General features: G+C 37.8%; 1 protein-coding gene across 2 annotated transcripts in view; it reads left to right on the top strand.

Moving 5' to 3' along the window:
* Nucleotides 1–19,505, top strand: part of LOC126292288 (BTB/POZ domain-containing protein 9-like) — a 294,259-nt gene that overhangs the window by 168,582 nt on the left and 106,172 nt on the right. Inside the window, exon 1 of one of the 2 annotated variants that reach the window (XM_049986205.1) lies at nucleotides 15,285–15,406. The exons of the other annotated variant lie outside the window; for it this stretch is intronic. The gene's annotated coding sequence lies outside the window, so the exon portion shown is untranslated. Of the gene's footprint in view, nucleotides 1–15,284; nucleotides 15,407–19,505 lie in introns of those variants that run through there. 2 annotated transcript variants of the gene reach the window in all.

Genomic DNA, 19,505 nt, shown 5'->3' with positions numbered 1-19,505 from the left:
ACAACATGCTGTTCAGAAGATGTCTCCACTCCCTCATACTCTTACGAATTTAAGGTCAGTGCTGCAGGATTCATGGTGTCAATTCCCTCCAGCACTATTTCAGTCCATGCCACGTCGTGTTTCGCCACTTTTGCGTGCTTGCAGGCAGGTATACCAATTTGGTTCTACAGTGTCTCTCTCATTGAATGACATAGTGGCACATGTGCATGATGGACAATGGTGGCTAGCTGATTTGCAAGAATAAGTTTGGAAAACAATGATGTTTTTATGCATTTTTATAGTCCTGCTGGCCCAAGAATGTCATTCAAGAAATCTACTATTGACAAAGTCTGGATGCCAAAGAAAAACATATTATGGATGCTTTCAGTGCTTGAGCTTACCGCACCAGCTGTGAGACCTTATTCTACGTCACAGAAGCTGTCTGAAGAAATAAGTGCTCTTAACAATCACCACTAGGAGTAGGAAGCACCACGTCGTGAAAGTATGTTAACTGAAAATTCATGCTAATATAAATGTTAGGTCAGAAATTTTTCGAGTTTCTGCATATAATTCCATACCTTAACTTCAATGATAATTGATTACATCCAGCCAATATCACACATGAATTAGACAACAGCAGTAAGATCAATTGTAGTGTAATGTGAATATTTCCATATTTTCAAAAATTCAAGATCTTTATTCACATTCAAACATCAAATTTGAAATCTTTACAGTTATGCTATCATACAGATGTATAAATTATGCAAAAATTAAATTAGTATATTCAGTCCCACAAGAGACACCTAGCCACAAACTTTACAAAAACTAAAATTTTTCAGATTTCAAAACTTTACTGTTTTTCTCTAATTATATTTCACAAACTATTAGCCTTGCGTAGAGCAATAACACTGACAAATGTTTCCTTAATTTTTATAAACTCTTACTAATCACTCCTTGGTTGTTATTTTTGGGTCTAAAAAGTGGATTTTCTAAATTTTCAGTACCACACTTTGGAGGTTATTTCAACGGGATATTTTTGAATTTAGGATATTTTGGGCAATAAACAGTGTTGCAGAGGAGAGTTTCCTGAAAAATAATCCTTGTCAACTACAGTGTTGTAACTTAACACAGTGCAGAGATATTCAGAAGAACGCTAATCTCTCCAAATTGAAAAACCATTGTACACTTTCTCTGAAGTATTCAGTTACATCAGGAGATGGGCAATAGAAGGATCCAACTATCATGTTATGCCCACCCCTGATATTGAGTCTTTTCCAAACAATCTCATATGCAGCTTCAATTTCTATCTCAGGGGCTTCGAGGTTCTTTTTTTTTTTTTTTTTTTTTTTTTTTTTTTTTTTTTTTTTTTTTTTTTTTTGTCTACTGCAACAAATACACCACTTTCATTTCCTATTTGTCTGCCCTTGAGATATACACCTAAATTTTCCCAAAAAAATCTCACTGTATCAATTTCAGGGTTCAACCAGAATTCTGTACCTAGTATTACGTGAGCTTCACTGCTTTTCATGATTGATTGATTGATTGATTTATTCAGCAGCCATTTGATGTAATACATTTGATACATGTTGTATCTTTACATATAGGCATTGTCATGTTTTACATTGAAGTTGAGAATACATTACAATTTCACATATACATCTTCAAATTGATACTATTATAAAAAGTGATAATGATACATGTTAAAATCCCATAGGTTAATAATCATAATAGTCTACAATTATACAAGTTTATAATCATACATTATTTATTCATACTTTTGCTGTAGTCGAAATATCCCTTTATTGAATGAAAAGGGTTTACTTATACAGCTTCAAATTAACAGTATTATAAAAAGTTAATAATAACACATGTTAAAATCACCTAAGTTAGTAATCATGATAGTCTACAATTATACAAGTTTATTATCATACCTTATTTATTCATACTTTTGCTGTAATCAAAGTATTCCTGTATAGTATAGAATGGGTTTTCTGTCAGTATTGGTTTAATACCTTTTTTAAATTCATTTATGCTCTCTGCTTTTGTGATGACATTTGGTAGACAGTTATAGAGGCGCATTCCTATGTATGTAGTCCCTTTCTCATATCGGCTGGTCCGATGCTGAATTGCCCTTAGTTTCCAGCAATTCCGGGTTTCATATTGGTGTACCTGTTAGTTCGTTTGGTAGAGATTAATGTGTTTTTTAGTGAGTATTAGAATTCTGTAGATGTAGACATTTACTACCGTTAGGATATTTAGTTCTTTAAATTTTGGTTTGCAAGTGGCTCGCCACTTTTGTCTTGTCATTATGCGGATTGCCTTTTTTTGTATAATAAGGATCTTTTTCATATTTGATGCACTCCCCCAAAGCTCAATTCCATAGGACATAATGGAATAGAATTGTGCAAAGTAATATTTTATCAGAGTTTCCATATTAACAATTTCACTTAGCTTCCTAATTGCAAAACAAACCGAGTTAAGCTTATGACATACAGCATTGATGTGCTCTGACCAAGACAGTTTGTCATCTATGTAGAGACCTAAAAATTTCGCACTTGTTACTTGTTCAAGACTGTTGTCATTGATTTTTAATCCTATCAAATTTTATTTGGGTCTGTTATTTTTGAAACAGATAAAATTAGTTTTCTTGTAATTTGGTACTAATCTGTTGTTGCAGAACCAAGTATCAAGATAACAAAGAATACCTTCAGTGTTTAGAGCACATTCTTCTAAGTTTGCACCCTTTATCACAATATTGGTATCATCAGCATAGAGGATGGCCTTATTTTGGATGCCACTGGGGAGATCATTTACATAAATCAAAAAGAGTAGTGGCCCAAGCACGCTTCCTTGTGGTACACCATGTGTAATTTTCTGTGTGTCAGAGTAAAATGTATTTCCTTTTTCATCAGATATTTCCACTTTCTGATATCTATTTGTCAAATATGAACTCAATAAGTCAAGTGCCGTGCCTCTGGTCCCATAGAATTCTAATTTCTGCAGAAGCAAGTCATGATTTACTAGGTCAAATGCTTTGGATAGGTCACAGAATATCCCTATTGTAGTTTCTTCCCTGTCAAAAGCATCTAGCACATAGTCAATAAGTTCCTTTGTAGCAGTAGTGGTGGACTTGTTTTTCTGGTAACCGTGTTGACTTCTGGATAATATTTTGTATGTTGTGAAGAACTTCATCAACCTGTTGTGCAGAATACGTTCAAAAATTTTTGCTATTATTGGTAAAATACTCACAGGCCTGTAGTTTTCTGGTTCTTTCGCATTACCCTTTTTATATAGCGGTATTAATCTTGCTATTTTCAGGCTTTCTGGAAACACCCCCTCTGCCATTGATTTGTTGAATAATTTAGCAAGTGGCTTAGCTATAAAGGTAGAAGACAGTTTCACCAGCATATTTGAGATCCCATAAACATCCTGTGTCTTAGTGTTTTTCAGGTTGTTTATGACTCTAATTACTTCTGTTTCACTCGTAGGAAACAGGTAGATTGAATTACTTAATGATTGATTATTCAGCTTTAACCCATTTAAAGCATTATTTGCTGAAGTTCTGATATTGTCTGTCATATGCTTGCAGATATTTACAAAGTAGTTATTAAAGACATTTGCTATGGCATCTGGGCTTTTTATTAAGGTGTTATTCCATCTAATTTCTTTGGGACAGTCCTTTTTATTCCTTCTATGACCTGTTTCTTCATTTAAGATTTGCCATGCTGTCCTAGCCGTATTTTCTGAAAGGCTGATGGCCTTCTCAATAGCCTTTTTCTTGGCACATTTTATGACTTTTTGATATATTTTTTTGTACCTATCATAATACATCTTAAGATTTGAACCCTCTGTTTTGTACTTAACTAATCCATGCACCTCTTTGAGCCTATTACTGGATACCATAATGCCCCTGCTTATCCAGTTATTTTGTTTTGTTTTACTAAAGACACATTTGTTTTTGTAGGGGAAAGCCTCATTGATGTATTCACAGTACTTTGTTATAAAAATACTAGCATTGTTTTCATTGCTTTTATCTAGTAGTTCAGTCCAACCTTCCTTAGCCAGATTGGTGGTAAACTTATTTATGTTTTCTTTGTGTATTGGCTGGTACTTAATATTATACTTTCTGTCCTTTAGGTTTCGATTTATGGTAATTATTTGTTCAGTATGGTCAGATAAATTGTTTTCAGCAATGTTTACAGTATAATTCTCTGATTGAATATTTGTGACAATGTAGTCAATTGAAGTGGCACTGTTAGCAGGGACTCTAGTCGGATCTATGATTGTGTTGTGTGTTTAGAATCCTTGAGGTAATCAATGTTGAAGTCCCCGCAAAGTATTAGTTTGCATTTAGACTTAATAACCTTGCTTAATACTTTATCTAAGCTATTGAAAAATGTGATTAATTTACTATAAGGTGATCTATAGAAAAATGTGATTAATTTACTATCAGGTGATCTATAAACATTAATGATTACATATCGTAGATCAGAAAGCACAATTTCAATGGCAGAGCATTCAAATTCTTTTTCAATATTTAACTTACATAAATCTGCTCTACTTTTTACCACATCCAGTAGTACATTTTGCACATAAATGCAGCTACCTCCATTTTTATGGGTTGTCCTACTGAAATATGAAGCTACTGTATAGTTTTCTAGATTGAAAAGAGGTATTTCCTGTTCCTTAAGCCAGTGTTCGGTAACACATATGATAGATGGGTTGTTCACAGTTCTTAATAAAGCCTCTACATTTAACAGTTTATTTCTATGTGACTGAATATTTTGATGTGTGATTATTAGTTTTACGGAAGGACTGATTTTGCCATGCTTGTCCATAAAAAATCATAGCTTTGGTTACTCACTTTCCTCCTCCTGCTGGACTCACGTGTTGCAGATGACACTTTCTTGCCAGCTGGTGTTGTCGAGTCCACAGTTGCTGTTGTTTTAGTTGAGGGGGGTGGTGGTGGTGGCATTGCTTGTAGTATCAAGGATTCCACTTCTGTCAGTACTAGAGGTGATGAAGGATCTGCCTGATGACTGGTTGCTGTTGCTGTTAGTTTTGTCCCTGATGCTGGTTCTACTGCTGCTACTTCTGCTTCTTTTGTTGATTCATCTGTTGGTGATGATGCTGCTGATGATTCTGCTGTTGTTGTTAGTGCAGCTACTGAAGATTCTTCTCTTGTTATTGGTGCAGCTGCTGGTGGTTCTGCAGTTGTTTTTGGTACTGCTGTTGTTATTGATTGAGCAGTTAGTGCTGTTTCCACTATTGCTCCTTTTGTTGATTCAACTGTTGGTGATGGTGCTGCTGATGATTCTGCTGTTGTTGTTAGTGCAGCTACTGAAGATTCTTCTCTTGTTATTGGTGCAGCTGCTGGTAGTTCTGCAGTTGTTTTTGGTACGACTGTCGTTATTGATTGAGCAGTTAGTGCTGTTTCCACTCTTGAAGCGCTTCAAACTCTGGTAATTTGTAGTGAATGCTTCGGCAGCTTGTTGTTGTTGTGGTTTCAGTCCTGAGGCTGGTTTGATGCAGCTCTCCATGCTACTCTATCCTGTGCAAGCTTATTCATCTCCCAGTACCTACTGCACCCTACATCCTCCTGAATCTGCTTAGTGTATTCATCTCTTGGCCTCCTTCTAGGATTTTTACCCTCCACCCTGCCCTCCAGTACCAAATTGGTGATTCTTTGATGCCTCAGAACATGTCCTGCCAACCGATCCCTTCTTCAAGTCAAGTTGTGCCATAAACTCCTCTTCTTCCCAATTCAATTCAATACCTCCTCATTAGTTATGTGATCTACCCATCTAATCTTCAGCATTCTTCTGTAGCACCACATTTCGAAACCTTCTATTCTCTTCTCGTCCAAACTATTTATTGTCCATGTTTCACTTCCATACATGGCTACACCCCATACAAATACTTTCAGAAAAGACTTCCTGACACTTAAATCTATACTCGATGTTAACAAATTTCTCTTTTTCAGAAACGCTTTCCTTGCCATTGCCAGTCTACATTTTATATCCTCTCTACTTTGACCATCATCAGTTATTTTGCGCCCCAAATAGCAAAACTCCTTTACTACTTTAAGTGTCTCCTTTCCTAATCTAATTCCCTCAGCATCACCCGACTTCATTCGACTACATTCCATTATCCTCGTTTTGCTTTTGTTGATCTTCATCTTATATCCTCGTTTCAAGACACTGTCCATTCCATTCAACTGCTCTTCCAAGTCCTTTGCTATCTCTGACAGAATTACAATGTCATCAGCGAACCTAAAAGTTTTTACTTCTTCTCCATGAATTTTAATACCTACTCTAAATTTTTCTTTTGTTTCCTTTACTGCTTGCTCAATATACAGATTGAATAACATCGGGGAGAGGCTACAACCCTGTCTCACTCCCTTCCCAACCACTGCTTCCCTTTCATGTCCCTCAACTCTTATACCTGCCATCTGGTTTCTGTACAAATTGTAAATAGCCTTTCGCTCCCTGTATTTGACCCCTGCCACCTTCAGAATTTTAAAGAGAGTATTCCAGCCAACATTGTCAAAAGCTTTCTCTAAGTCTACAAATGCTAGAAATGTAGGTTTGCCTTTCCTTAATCTATTTTCTAAGAAAAGTCGTAGGGTCAGTATTGCCTCACGTGTTCAGATATTTCTACGGAATCCAAACTGATCTTCCCCGAGGTCGGCTTCTACCAGTTTTTCCATTCGTCTGTAAAGAAGTTGTGTTAGTATTTTGCAGCTGTGACATATTAAACTGATAGTTCGGTAATTTTCACATCTGTCAACACTTGCTTTCTTTGGGATTGGAATTATTATATTCTTCTTGAAGTCTGAGGGTATTTCACCTGTCTCATACATCTTGCTCACCAGATGGTTGAGTTTTGTCAGGACTGGCTCTCCCAAGGCCGTCAGTAGTTCCAATGGAATGTTGTCTACTCCGGGGGCCTTCTTTCGACTCAGGTCTTTCAGTGCTCTGTCAAACTCTTCACGCAGTATCATATCTCCCATTTCATCTTCATCTACATCCTCTTCCATTTCCATAATATTGTCCTCAAGTACATTGCCCTTGTATAGACCCTCTATATACTCCTTCCACCTTTCTGCTTTCCCTTCTTTGCTTAGAACTGGGTTTTCATCTGAGCTCCTGATATTCATACAAGTGGTTCTCTTTTCTCCAGAGGTCTCTTTAATTTTCCTGTAGGCTGTATCTATGTTACCCCTAGTGAGATAAGCCTCTACATCCTTACATTTGTCCTCTAGCCATGCCTGCTTAGCCATTTTGCACTTCCTGTCGATCTCATTTTTGAGACGTTTGTGTCCCTTTTTGCCTGCTTCATTTACTGCATTTTTATATATTCTCCTTTCATCAATTAATTTCAATATTTCTTCTGTTACCCAAGGATTTCTACTAGCCCTCGTCTTTTTACCTACTTGATCCTCTGCTGCCTTCACTACTTCACCCCTCAAAGCTACCCATTCTTCTCTACTGTATTTCTTTCCCCCATTCATGTCAATTGTTCCCTTATGCTCTCTCTGAAACTCTGTACAACCTCTGGTTCTTTCAGTTTATGCAGGTCCCATCTCCTTAAATTCCCACCTTTTTGCAGTTTCTTCAGTTTTAATCTACAGGTCATAACCAATAGATTGTGGTCATAGAGATTTAGGAACCAGGTTTTACATTGTAAGACATTTCCAGATTCAGATGTGGACTGTCTTACCATTATATAATCTATCTGATACCTTTCAGTATCTACAGGGTTCTTCCATGTATACAACCTTCTTTCATGTTTCTTAAACCAAGTGTTAGATATGATTAAGTTGTGCTCTGTGCAAAATTCTACCAGGCGGCATACTCTTTCATTTCTTAGCCCCAATCCATAGCTACCTACTACGTTTCCTTCTCTCCCTTTTCCTACAGTCGAATTCCAGTCACCCATGACTATTAAATTTTCATCTCCTTTCACTATCTGAATAATTTCTTTTATTTCATCATACATTTCTTCAATTTCTTCGTCATCTGCAGAGCTAGTTGGCATATAAACTTGTACTACTGTAGTAGGTGTGGGCTTCGTATCTATCTCGGCCACAATAATGCATTCACTATGCTGTTTATAGTAGCTTACCCGCATTCCCATTTTCCTATTCATTACTAAACCTACTCCTGCATTACCCCTATTTGATTTTGTATTTATAACCCTATATCCACCTGACCAGAAGTCTTGTTCCTCCTGCCACCGAACTGCACTTATTCCCACTATATCTAACTTTAACCTATCCATTTCCCTTTTTAAATTTTCTAACCTACCTGCCCAATTAAGGGATCTGACATTCCACGCTCACCATTAGTATTTTAATACTCTGTCCTGTGGGAGGCATTTATTTTGATCTCACATTGAAATTTAGTTGTTTCCTACAGCTATCGTTATGTGGAAAGTCACTAAATCTAAAAAAACCTCTTGTGCGCACCCCGCACACAGTCAGCTACCTGAGTAGCGGCCTCTGATGTGTAGCGCACATCTGACTTATTTAGGTATATCGTACAGTTCTTAACACTGTTGTAAGTCTCTGGTTCAGTCCTTTCACTTGACTCAGAACAAACGGGTCACTATCAGTTTATAACGATATGTTTACGTAATGTGTATACATAAACATACAGCTATAAATGTTCCCGTTCATAGTCGCTAATTATAACAATATGTTATATTTTCACCGCTGATTATAGCTATATGTTACAGCACAAAAGTAATTTGCGAACGCCGACCGTGTGCGGCTGTTTCTTGTTGGGTCGTCTGATCACTCGGAAGTTGCATTGCAGAGGATAGTAAATGCCTATTCAAAATATAATTATTTTTCGATTGCTCAACATGAATTTCCTAAGGGACCGTAGTTTATCATGCATTTGCCAGTAGAATATGGCGCGGAGAAAATATTTCGCCGCATACAACTTCCGTCCGATTTCGAAGAAGGAATTCGTGACTGTGAACTCTCTATTTGGCAGAAACATAAAGAAAATTAAATAACTTCATGAAGGAGTGAGACATAGATTCTACACTGAATAAATAGTCCATACACTAGTTACATTTAACTCTGAATTTATGGCAATTACTAGATGAACTTACACTACAATGAAGAATTTAACATGGATGCCGTTTTGACTGGCACTTCTCCTCTCGTAATGAAAATAATTCCTTTGACGTTTTCACATACACGTCGCACAATAAACCTACTGCTATGCAGTATTGCACATTTACTTTACACTAAAATAATATTACTTTTAACGATAGTAATACGGCGGCAAGACATGCGCGTCCGACACAAGCTACAAGAGACAAGAGAAGAATGAGTAACTGTTCATCGAGAATATCTCGTACATAAAAAAAAAGTGTTCTTCTTCTGTTCGTTTTTCGCGCCGCGGTTTTCAAAGTCAATAACTCACTGCACCTCTGACGGCGCTTCGACAATAAACAAGTTACGTCATATGTCGTTCACCTTTTACATTCTCGCAACATTATTTGCTAACTGTAGCTGTTGCCAAGCGACTTCTCGATTAGTGAATGATTTAAAATGATAAGCCAATCACATAATGTTACAAGTTCTGGGAACAATGCTGCAAATTGTGACCTTCATCGGAACTCCACAAGCAAGGCTGATCTTCTCAATCTAATCTGGCAGTCACTGGAATGATCCTAGAATGACTTCAGAGCCCAGACGACATGCTTCATTTATTCCAACGTGCGCCACAGTCTGCAGTTGGTTACAACCTGTTTCCTCAATGGCTGCCGCAAAGCCTCTTCAGCATGTTGAATGAGGCCCCCAGGCGTACCGAGGTAATGCATCTGGTGTCCTTTCCTGTCCCTTGCTACCATTTCCAGTGTGTTTGAACTGTCAACGATTAGTTGACGCCCACTTTTTGCATTTGCCGCCTCCTGATACTGGGCAGAACAGGTTTCCTGCCCCGTTAGCTGAGTGGTCAGCACGTCGGAATGCCACGCCAAGGGGCCTGGGTTCGATTCCTGGCCAGGGCAGGAGATTTTCTCCGCTCAGGGACTGGGTGTTGTGTTCTCTTCATCACCATTTCATCCCCATCTCCGACGCGCAAGTCGCCCAATGTGGCGTCGAATGCAGTAAGTATTTGTCCTCGCTGCCGAACTTCCCCGTACGTTCATTTCCGTTTCCACAGGTTTCCTCGCAGCAGGTGAAGTGAGTCCCTGTGGGTCAGTTTCAGTAAAAGACAGCACCTCAAGCTTGTTGATTAGGGGTATCAGTATAGCATCCTGAGTCCTTCCTAATCCCTATACACCATGTAAGGACGCCTAGATTTACCACTGACGCGCCACTCGTATCAAGCGGTCAGGTAATGACAGGTCCTGTACTTTCTGCAGAGGAAACAGGATTCACAGAAGAAAATAGTACTTGAGGTACCCCTGGTACAGGTATCACAGGCAGACGACCGTCGGGAGCTCCTCGGACACACCAATTTGCAGCAGCTGTCAAGCGTTTGACGTTTGCAAGCGGCAGAAATCGCCGAGTCTACCGTCAACCAACTCATCCTGTGTTTGTGAAGAGCATTCACAGTGGGGCTGCATTTAGGCTGGTGTAATGTATTACAAGGCAGTGAACAAAGGACTTCAAATCAAACCTGCTGATTATCTTTTAATCTGTAGAGCTAAAAAGTTGCCAATTCCTTATGTGATTGAAGCAGAAACACAAAACGAGATTTCTGTAAAGACAACACAAAAAACTGTTATAAAAGTTATTAGTTTCCTAGAACGTTTTGTCGTTAATTGTAGCTGTTAGCAAACTCGAAAACATAATTTAAGATAAATGCAGATAATATACAACTACTCCTCTTAAGCGAAAACTAGATGTTAGTTAGAAAATCTGCTGGAGTAACTAAATCACACACACCGATTTCTTACAAATTGCTCTCAGATTATATAAAAGACAGTGGTAGCTTTCGAAAATTCTCAAAAACGCACGTTTATTTGCGTTGATATAAAATGATATTCAGGGACGATGCATACTTTGGCTGTATTATGAGCCACAAACGCTAATTTGCTACAAAATTACAGTATGTATTCAAAACACAAGTATCACTAACTTACGAAAATTAGGTTTCTAAGCGTCAGAAAATTCTGAAACTACCCTATTTCTCGCGTAATTGTACAATGATATTAATGAAAGATTGTTTTGAACGAGAATAGGTCTACTGTCTTTAAAAATTTTAAAAGAACACAATTTAGTTTACGTCTATAATTGACAATAACAGTTAATAACAATTCGCGGGGCTTGCGAATGTTCGAAATTTCACGATGTATCACATTTCAAAGGGGTATTGCTACACTCAATGAAAGATTACGCAGAAGCTACGCGAACAGTAAAATATGCGTAATATAGAACTTTAAATAAACACACGATCTTGTACAAGCGGTCTCACACAAGGGAAAATTCCTAAGCTGGCTATCATTTATAAACAAACGTGCGTACAGCACGGATTTTTCACTTTGCTGATTCTGTGCACACTTGTACACTGGCGGGCCGAAGGCGAACACTACAGCGTAAGTTTATCTCGACCAGAAATCGCTAAAATGTGCAGCACCAAGAAAGCACATCTGCCTGTTGCAGTAACAACGCAATTTCCACGTAGTAACAATGTCGGAAGTTCGACATATCCACAAAAGAAGCAGAGTGAGACACGAAAATCCCACACACTATCAGTCCTATCCATTTTTTTCTAAAATAATTGTGTAAATAGTTTGTAATTAATTAGGAAAGTATAACAAAATTAATTACAATATTCTGAATGATCATTAGGGATTTAGAAAGGGGCAGAGTATTGTACACACTATTAACAAAATAATCACAGAAATAAGCAAATGCTTTAATAATCACTGTGTATATCCAGTATCTTTTGTGGTCTCCCTGAAGCATTTGGCACAGTAAACCACAAGCTAATGCTACACTTTCAAAGTAAAATCTTTGAGGTGGTTCTCATTCTATCACAAAATAGATAGTTGCTATGCAACAAGAAGATGAGAGAGCCTGTTATAGTTGGAAGGATATTGAATTAGGCATACTCCCGGAATCCATACTACGTCCGTTAGTGTTTCTGATACACCATATGTCATTGAAGACAATCTCAGACAGTTCTGAGAGACTTGACAGCTTTAGTTTGCTTTAAAAACATCGAAAACTACCCCGGAATACAAAACAAACTCTTCAGGTACTTGTCATTATCTTGTTATTCGCTAATATAATTATATCCCATTAATTTGAAAGAAATCAGCAAATATTGCACAAGAAAGTAGCATCGATGCAAAAACAATTAATTGTGTCAAGCACTAAAGGGGCTACTAGACTGTCAATAATACTACTCAATATTTAAGGATGAGCAATAACATTGTAAGGTATGTGGGGTAGAGACAGTGTTGCCAACACAGAAAAATTATTCCACTAAACTTAAGTTAAAATTCCACTAAATGCTTATTATTGTTATTTACTCTCCTAAAAATGAAATTTCACTGCATTGATAACTTACAAGGAAATTTTTTGTCATCGTCAAGACTTATTATTACTCCTAAATGGAAGTTTACTAAGTTCAGATTCCACTCAGCGGATTAATGTAGTTGAAGCCACAGTATTTCATTTTCCTCCTCGTCCTGCAGTAGGTTGTCTGCTGAAGTACTGAGACCAAGCTGAAGGCATCTCTGGGGCATAAGCTGTCATGGTGTCGATTTCTTGGAGAACATTCTCCGGCAGTTCGTAATCGTGACAGCACTTAACAACACAATTAAGACCAGCTCTTATTGTAATTATGGTGTTCACCATAATACGTAGTTACTCTGTTCTGAAGAGACTTTCTATCAAACGTAGTTGGCTGAAGGTCCTTTCCACCTCTGCACTGGGCCACGCTAAAACCAAAAGCATAACAGCCAGATCTGAGTGTTCTCGAAAGGGATTTAAGCCGCTGGCATCTCCGTATGACCTTATTTCATTCCTGAACGCTGCGGTATTGTTGATTTGTTACCTTTGGACTGTAGTCAGTTTGTACAACTGAAAATCAATTTTAGCTACTGTACTGTCTGATAAGCCTATTTCCTTAGCCAGTGATACTATTGGTTCTTTTATCACTCTCAAGTATTCTCTAGGAGCAGTTAAGGATACTTTTTGCAACACTTTTACATTTTGGGGCAAGAAGCGTTGCACTTCAGAAGAAAGGGAAACAAGAAAATGTTCACATCTTTTCCTTATGGCATTCTCAATCTCAGATGAAATTTCGTTGGAAGTATTCATATCCTGCAGTAAGATTTCGACTTCATGACCTTCCGGTAAGTATATTCTTGGCGACTTATGTTTGCGAACATCTACTGTTAAAAGATCGCCTCTACACCCTGGTACAAGAATTCCCCTTACGAGCCCACTGAATAGTGAAACAACTTCGTTTAGGGGCAGTAATTGGCCTGAAGAATTTGACTGAAATTTCTTATTTACTAGCTGACATTCTTCCAAATATGGTTTCAAAAACGTAAGGTAAGTTTTGTTTACATCATCACTGTACATATTATCGAGGACTTGGGCAGTAATAGCACTTCTCAAGCAACGCTGCTATCTCAGAGTGTGTTTTTAGTTCAAGCCACTGAGACAAAGCACGAGAAACAGCCTCTAAAATAGACATCCAACGTGTATTGCACTTCTGAACTATTTTCAATGGATTAGCTCCGTCATTTACTGCACTGAATAACATTCTAAAATTAATTTGCGAGATGAAAACTTGGAAAACCAAGAGTACGTTTCTGACAACTATAATTCCAAACTCTGAGCAACGTTTAGCTGCGGCAGAAGATACCTCCAGCTGCACGGAATGGCAGGCACGAGGAATTATGACAAGACGAGGAACTTCTCTTTTCAAATTCTGATACACACCATTATTGATGCCTGCCATAACTGCTACATTGTCAGTACCCAAACCGAGCATTAAATGAATGTGCAAGCCTTATTCATTCAGCAAGGATTTCAAACCATTGGTTACTGCCACTCCGTTGCCTTCCTCTAACTCTACCGTTCCCAAGAATGTGGAAACATTGTGACCTTGGGCCTCATCAGGAAGGTATATCACCACGCAGTTAACAATGTACTGACTCTAATGTCTGTAGATTCATCCAGAAGTACACTGAAACATCCGTCTCGTATGTCCTTTCTCAGACTGGCCTTGAAATGTGGGTAAACGTTGTTTCTAATCACACCATTCTACTTGCTTCTATGCAAATGCATCTGAGAGCCACGGGAGTACCTATAAAACACCGTTATGAAAGGCTGCAGAGGTGATCCACAAGTCTTATTGCGGGATGGTCAGCTACAAATAAACATAACGCAGCTTCTGCAACAGAAACTTCACTGAACTGGCTAACTACCTGTGCATCTGGTTTCGACTGCCCCTGTGAAGAAAAGGGTGCCGCGGCTTTTATAGGCTTTTTGCTTTTTGAATGCTTCAGTAAATCCAACAGACGCGAATTTAAATTGCACTGGCAAAATCGAAATCGCGCGCTAGAAGGACCGGCGGGCATCTCAAGAAGCCAGTCTTCGAATTGTTTGTTGCTAAGCCACTCTTTTCTAAACTTGTGGATGTATTTTTTGTCCTTATGCTTTGACATTTTGACGAGACAACCAATAAAAAAGTAAAAAAAACCACTGGTTACAACCCGATTAACTGCACCATAAACATTAACTATTCAACACTATGCACTGCACCAACTTTGGTCTACGGTAACTTGTAACTGCAATGCTGAGAGCAAATAACTAGACTGGAAAGGATTGTTCTGTTGTGTTGAGGCAGGGGAAACACTAAATCGAAATATGATTATTAAGAGTTAGCTGAAGCCATATTGTTGCCAGTTTAGGATTTTTCACGGTAAATATAATACAAATTGTGTTATGGAAAGGCTGAATTGAACGGAAAAATATTGTTGCAGACATCAATCCACAAATCCTCTAAGAAATCCGTTGACCGCTAAATGCAAAATTTCACCCACGGAGTGTGTAAAATCTGTCAAATTTAGCGGAAATTTCGCTAACTTGGCAACCTTGGTTAGAGAAGTTGTTTGTCGCTACAGAAGCTGAGAATTACATTCTAGAGGAATAAAAGCTGCACTTTCAGATCAATTATTACAAAATGTCAGAAAAGTATGCTACTGAAATTTGGGTAAGCGAAAGGAATGCCTGTAACGTGTTTAAAATGCCCGCCTCGCTGAAGAACTGCGCAACGGGTCGTTACGTTTCGAGAGCGAACAGTGGAACGCAGTAAACATGTCGGCAGTTGTTATGTGGAGCTTTTGCCGAAGTGTTCCTAAATAAGCTTAGTGTGTGAGTTCCAGTTGTTCTACATGCTGATGGGACTGTTTGCCGTTTATCATATTGAAATTACAGGTAGAATTTTACTTGAGTTGCCTATCGATCATGTTTTCTTCTACAGCAGCCTTGAAATGCATGGGTATTTAAGTATTAAATGCACGGTTTGGAATATTATTTGTTTTATATGGAGACGTTGATCTGGGGAAACAGAAAATACGCGTGGAATGCGTATGTTTAATTTATAGAAAGGGGTGATCGGCAGATAAATATTCTTGTAGCATAACCTGTAAGACGCTATAATCGGTTCGTGTGTCTGTTTAACTGTCAGTACCTTGTGTTTTGCTTACGTAACGAGTATTTTTGGCATTTGTATATAATAGTTTTTTTACAGTCGTAAATTTGAGTATTATTACCGCTCCAGACTTTGACACAAATCGGGAAGTGTGAGTACACGGAAATGACTAGAAGTCATTAGTAGACGTTATGAAAGATTCCGATATGTATATTGTGTGTACAACGGGTCGGAATCAGTCGCACTTTGCATAAAATAACATTTCTGTTGAAATAAGGTAATATTACTTACGGGATTTTACGAAGAAAAGAGTGACCCAGTGTTCAATAGCTATTCATTTGGTGCCGCGATTAGTGTTTTGTGCAGTACGACGTTTAGTGCCCGCCTTATGCCATCATATGGTGCCGGCATGTGTGCCTATAGAATTAAAAACCTTAAAACTACTTAAATTTATAAGTTCATAACTGTTAAGAACAGGTAAGTTTGTAACTAGTTATGGCTCATGTGTACCATACAGAGGATCAAGTTGTCATTTTGTACTAATACGCTCAAACGAAGGCAGGTCTTGCCAGAACACCAATTAGTAATTGCGAGAACACCCATTAGTAATAACTAACAAGCCGGCGTGGATTTAATGATCACCTAATTGCAGACATTACATCGACATTTTCATTGATAGTGCTTATCTAGAAGAGAGATAATTTACAGTTGGGTAATGCAACTCATTCCTACTATAAAGCAGGGTAGATGCTTACTTTATTAGTGAATTTGTAGACTCCATGCAGTTTTTATGTACAGATGCACTGCATTTGTTCAGTTCATATAATTAAGAACATGCTTGCACCTCGAGATAGAAAAGGGTTGCTCAGGATTATTGATTAACCCTTGTGCTAAAAAAGCCTGTTTGTTATAATTTGTAATAGTCTCGGGATAATTGAATAGCAGAATCGTCCTGATTATCAGTGACACTACAGATCAATGAAAAATTGCTGTGTGCCATTTGCCATTGATAAAGCCTATCTGGAAAATGCTCTCAGCTTAATAATTTTATGTTTTGAAATTCGTAGAGCCTGTACACAAGGAACATACATAAACGAACAGCACCATCTGTAACATGGTATAGGTTCTAGGGCAGTGTTTGCGAGAGCCATTTTCTTCAGAATGATTGCAAAACTTCACAAATTCAGCAATACTTTGTCATTGTGTCACAATTTATGCACAGAACACATAAATAACAAAGGTAAATTACAAACAGAAAGAAGTAGTCATGACATGGTCTCTCTTCGCACTGGATGAAAAATTTTCACATTGTGTTTCCCCCATTTCCATACTAGAATTGGTTAGATAGTGAGTAAAAGACACTGGAAACTTGTGACAATATTCACTCTGTACACTATGTATTGTAGCTCTGACTTAGTAATTGTTAACGCCACCAAGAAGAATATCTTGCATTTAAGCTTATCTGAAACACTTAAGTTTGACCTCCTTTCAGTGAAGAAGTACATTGCTCAGTACATACTGAGCACATACTTCAGCTTTTGAACCTTTTTTCTGCCTAGTGAGGAGGAAGCACAGATGGTGCTGGTGGTTGGTTCTCTGGACAAAATGTGTAATGTATTGTCCTGTGTCATCTGGAAGTTTCTTTCCATGCTTTAAGTTTTGGTTAAGTCAGTATCCATTTATCCTTAAACTTCATTGCTGCTTTTGAATTTATGTCTGAAACAGGTAATTCTTTCATAGTTGTTTTTAATGTATCAGCTCTGAGGAATTGATGCCATAATGCTTATTTCTTATTGATGATTGGATATATTTAACTTTTCCTTCATTTCTCTGAACGGCTTCTTGTAATCTGAATGGTTCATTGTGTGATTACTGTAGGTTGTTCCAGTTTACTAGGGTAAAGTCGACCAATTGTTGCAGTTTTCTTAAGATCAGCATCTTTTGCTTTGCATAGCCTTTTTTGTTTTTAACTGATTCATTGAAATTTTGGTGGTGATACTGTAACAGCTGATGAGCTCGCATTTACATCTTTGGAAATAAGAATTTTTGGGAGCTTGTTGTAATTTTGTTTTTTTCTTATTATAAGAATAAAAAGTACAAGTCTAAATTTAATTTCTTTCTATTGGCGATGACCAGTTTCTATAGTAATAACCATAATCACATCAGTTAATTTACCCAGATTAAAATTAATTTACACATACCACACAGAAGCCACTGTTCGAACCCAATGTGTACTTGATTGTCAGGGTAAATTTGTTGTGGTTTGATGATGGTTATAATTGAAATTGGTCTCTCCCAGCAGAGAGATATTTTAAAAAATTAGTACTTCATTAAATTTATCTGAGTCAGAAGTATTGGTCTCTTCAGCTTTATGTTGTTGATATGGAATTAATTTCTGTGTAGTTTTCTATGTGGGACAGTCTGTCCTGCATGAAGAACACAGTTTTTGACATGTCGGACTTCATCTCAGTTTAGCTAATAAGCCATTATTAGGTAAGTCAGTAGATCATGGCCAGCTCCAGTGACAGAGGTGTTTCTTTACAGCTCATAGGTTAGTAACATGTCAGTTTTGCATAGCTTCTGAATGATATGTTACATAACCAATGAAAGGCAAGAAATGAATTTCTAGTGCCGAAATAGAAACAGTGTCAGTTTCTCAGTATTTTACAAAATGGCTAAAAATTCTCTTCTGCACTGCTTTTTTGAGAAAATGTTATGAAGCATGAAGTTGTGGTTAGGTTGTGAGCTAATAGTGCAGCTTAAATTGCTGCAAGTGAAGTGAGACACAAGAATTAAGAGATTGTGATTATGTTAGTGTGTGACAGTTTGGTTGTAAGTTGGCAGAGTCAACAAATGTTAAAGCTAAAAAACCTGATTGTGCCAAAATGACATGTAGCTTAGCCCGAGGCCTAAGTTACATTGAAATGACAGCTTTACTCCCAATGAAATTAATATTATTTGTGGTCTCATGTATTTTTCTTCTGAATATTTCACAGAATATGAGGCTGTAGCTTGGTTGGAAACTAATAGTGCGTTGTACGTTAATAGGCTAATCTTTGTTGTCAAAATGTTTGCTTGTTTCTTCTTAATGTCTTAGAATTAGGGAGATGTGATATATAGACATTAGAATGTGACAGTATCCCTTTGAAATGACTTGTCTGCCCACAGTTTTCTTATTGGCTGAGTAGGCCGAGTAACAGACAAGCCCTCTTTCCTCCCCATTGTACCTTACGGCGAGTGACCACCACACTACTGCATGAGATGTGTAAATATGCCACGGGCCCTCATCCTGCCTTTTACCGTAATTTCCAAATTTGTTGAGGCTGCATATTGTCATATTGTGGGATTCATTTTGACTGGGTTCGATAAGTAACGCAAATTTATTTCCACAAGGATCATTTTAAAATGATAAAGGATGTATTAGCTTATTGTGATGATCAGTCCAAAGACTGGTTTCATGCAACTCTCCACACATGATCCTGTGCATGCTGCTTCATCCCTGAATTATTACTGCAACCTACAGCCCTTTGGACTTGCTTTCTTTATTAATGCTTATCCCTCAATAATTTTTTATCTTCTATACATTTCTCTCCGTCACTAAATTAATTACTTGGTGCCTTGGTATGTGTCTTGTTGTGCTTGGCAGGAGAGCCAACACAGGGTTACTAAAGGAGGCCGAAATGCATGCGTTTTAGCTCAAGCAGGCTGGCGTGAGGTCTGGAATTAGAATTGAGAAAAACGGACGTAGCTGGTGGAATACTTAACTTTAATCCATTAATGACGAACGTCGCTCTTGACGGTACATGATTTACAATATCAATAGAAACTAATCATGGCATCTTGCTAGGTCGTAGCAAATAACGCAGCTGAAGGCTATGCTAA

This window comes from Schistocerca gregaria, chromosome 9 (assembly GCF_023897955.1).
Source record: "Schistocerca gregaria isolate iqSchGreg1 chromosome 9, iqSchGreg1.2, whole genome shotgun sequence".
Lineage (NCBI taxonomy): Eukaryota > Metazoa > Arthropoda > Insecta > Orthoptera > Acrididae > Schistocerca > Schistocerca gregaria.
The sequence above is the reverse complement of the archived record's forward strand: the minus strand, read 5'-3'. Positions and strand labels throughout refer to the sequence as shown.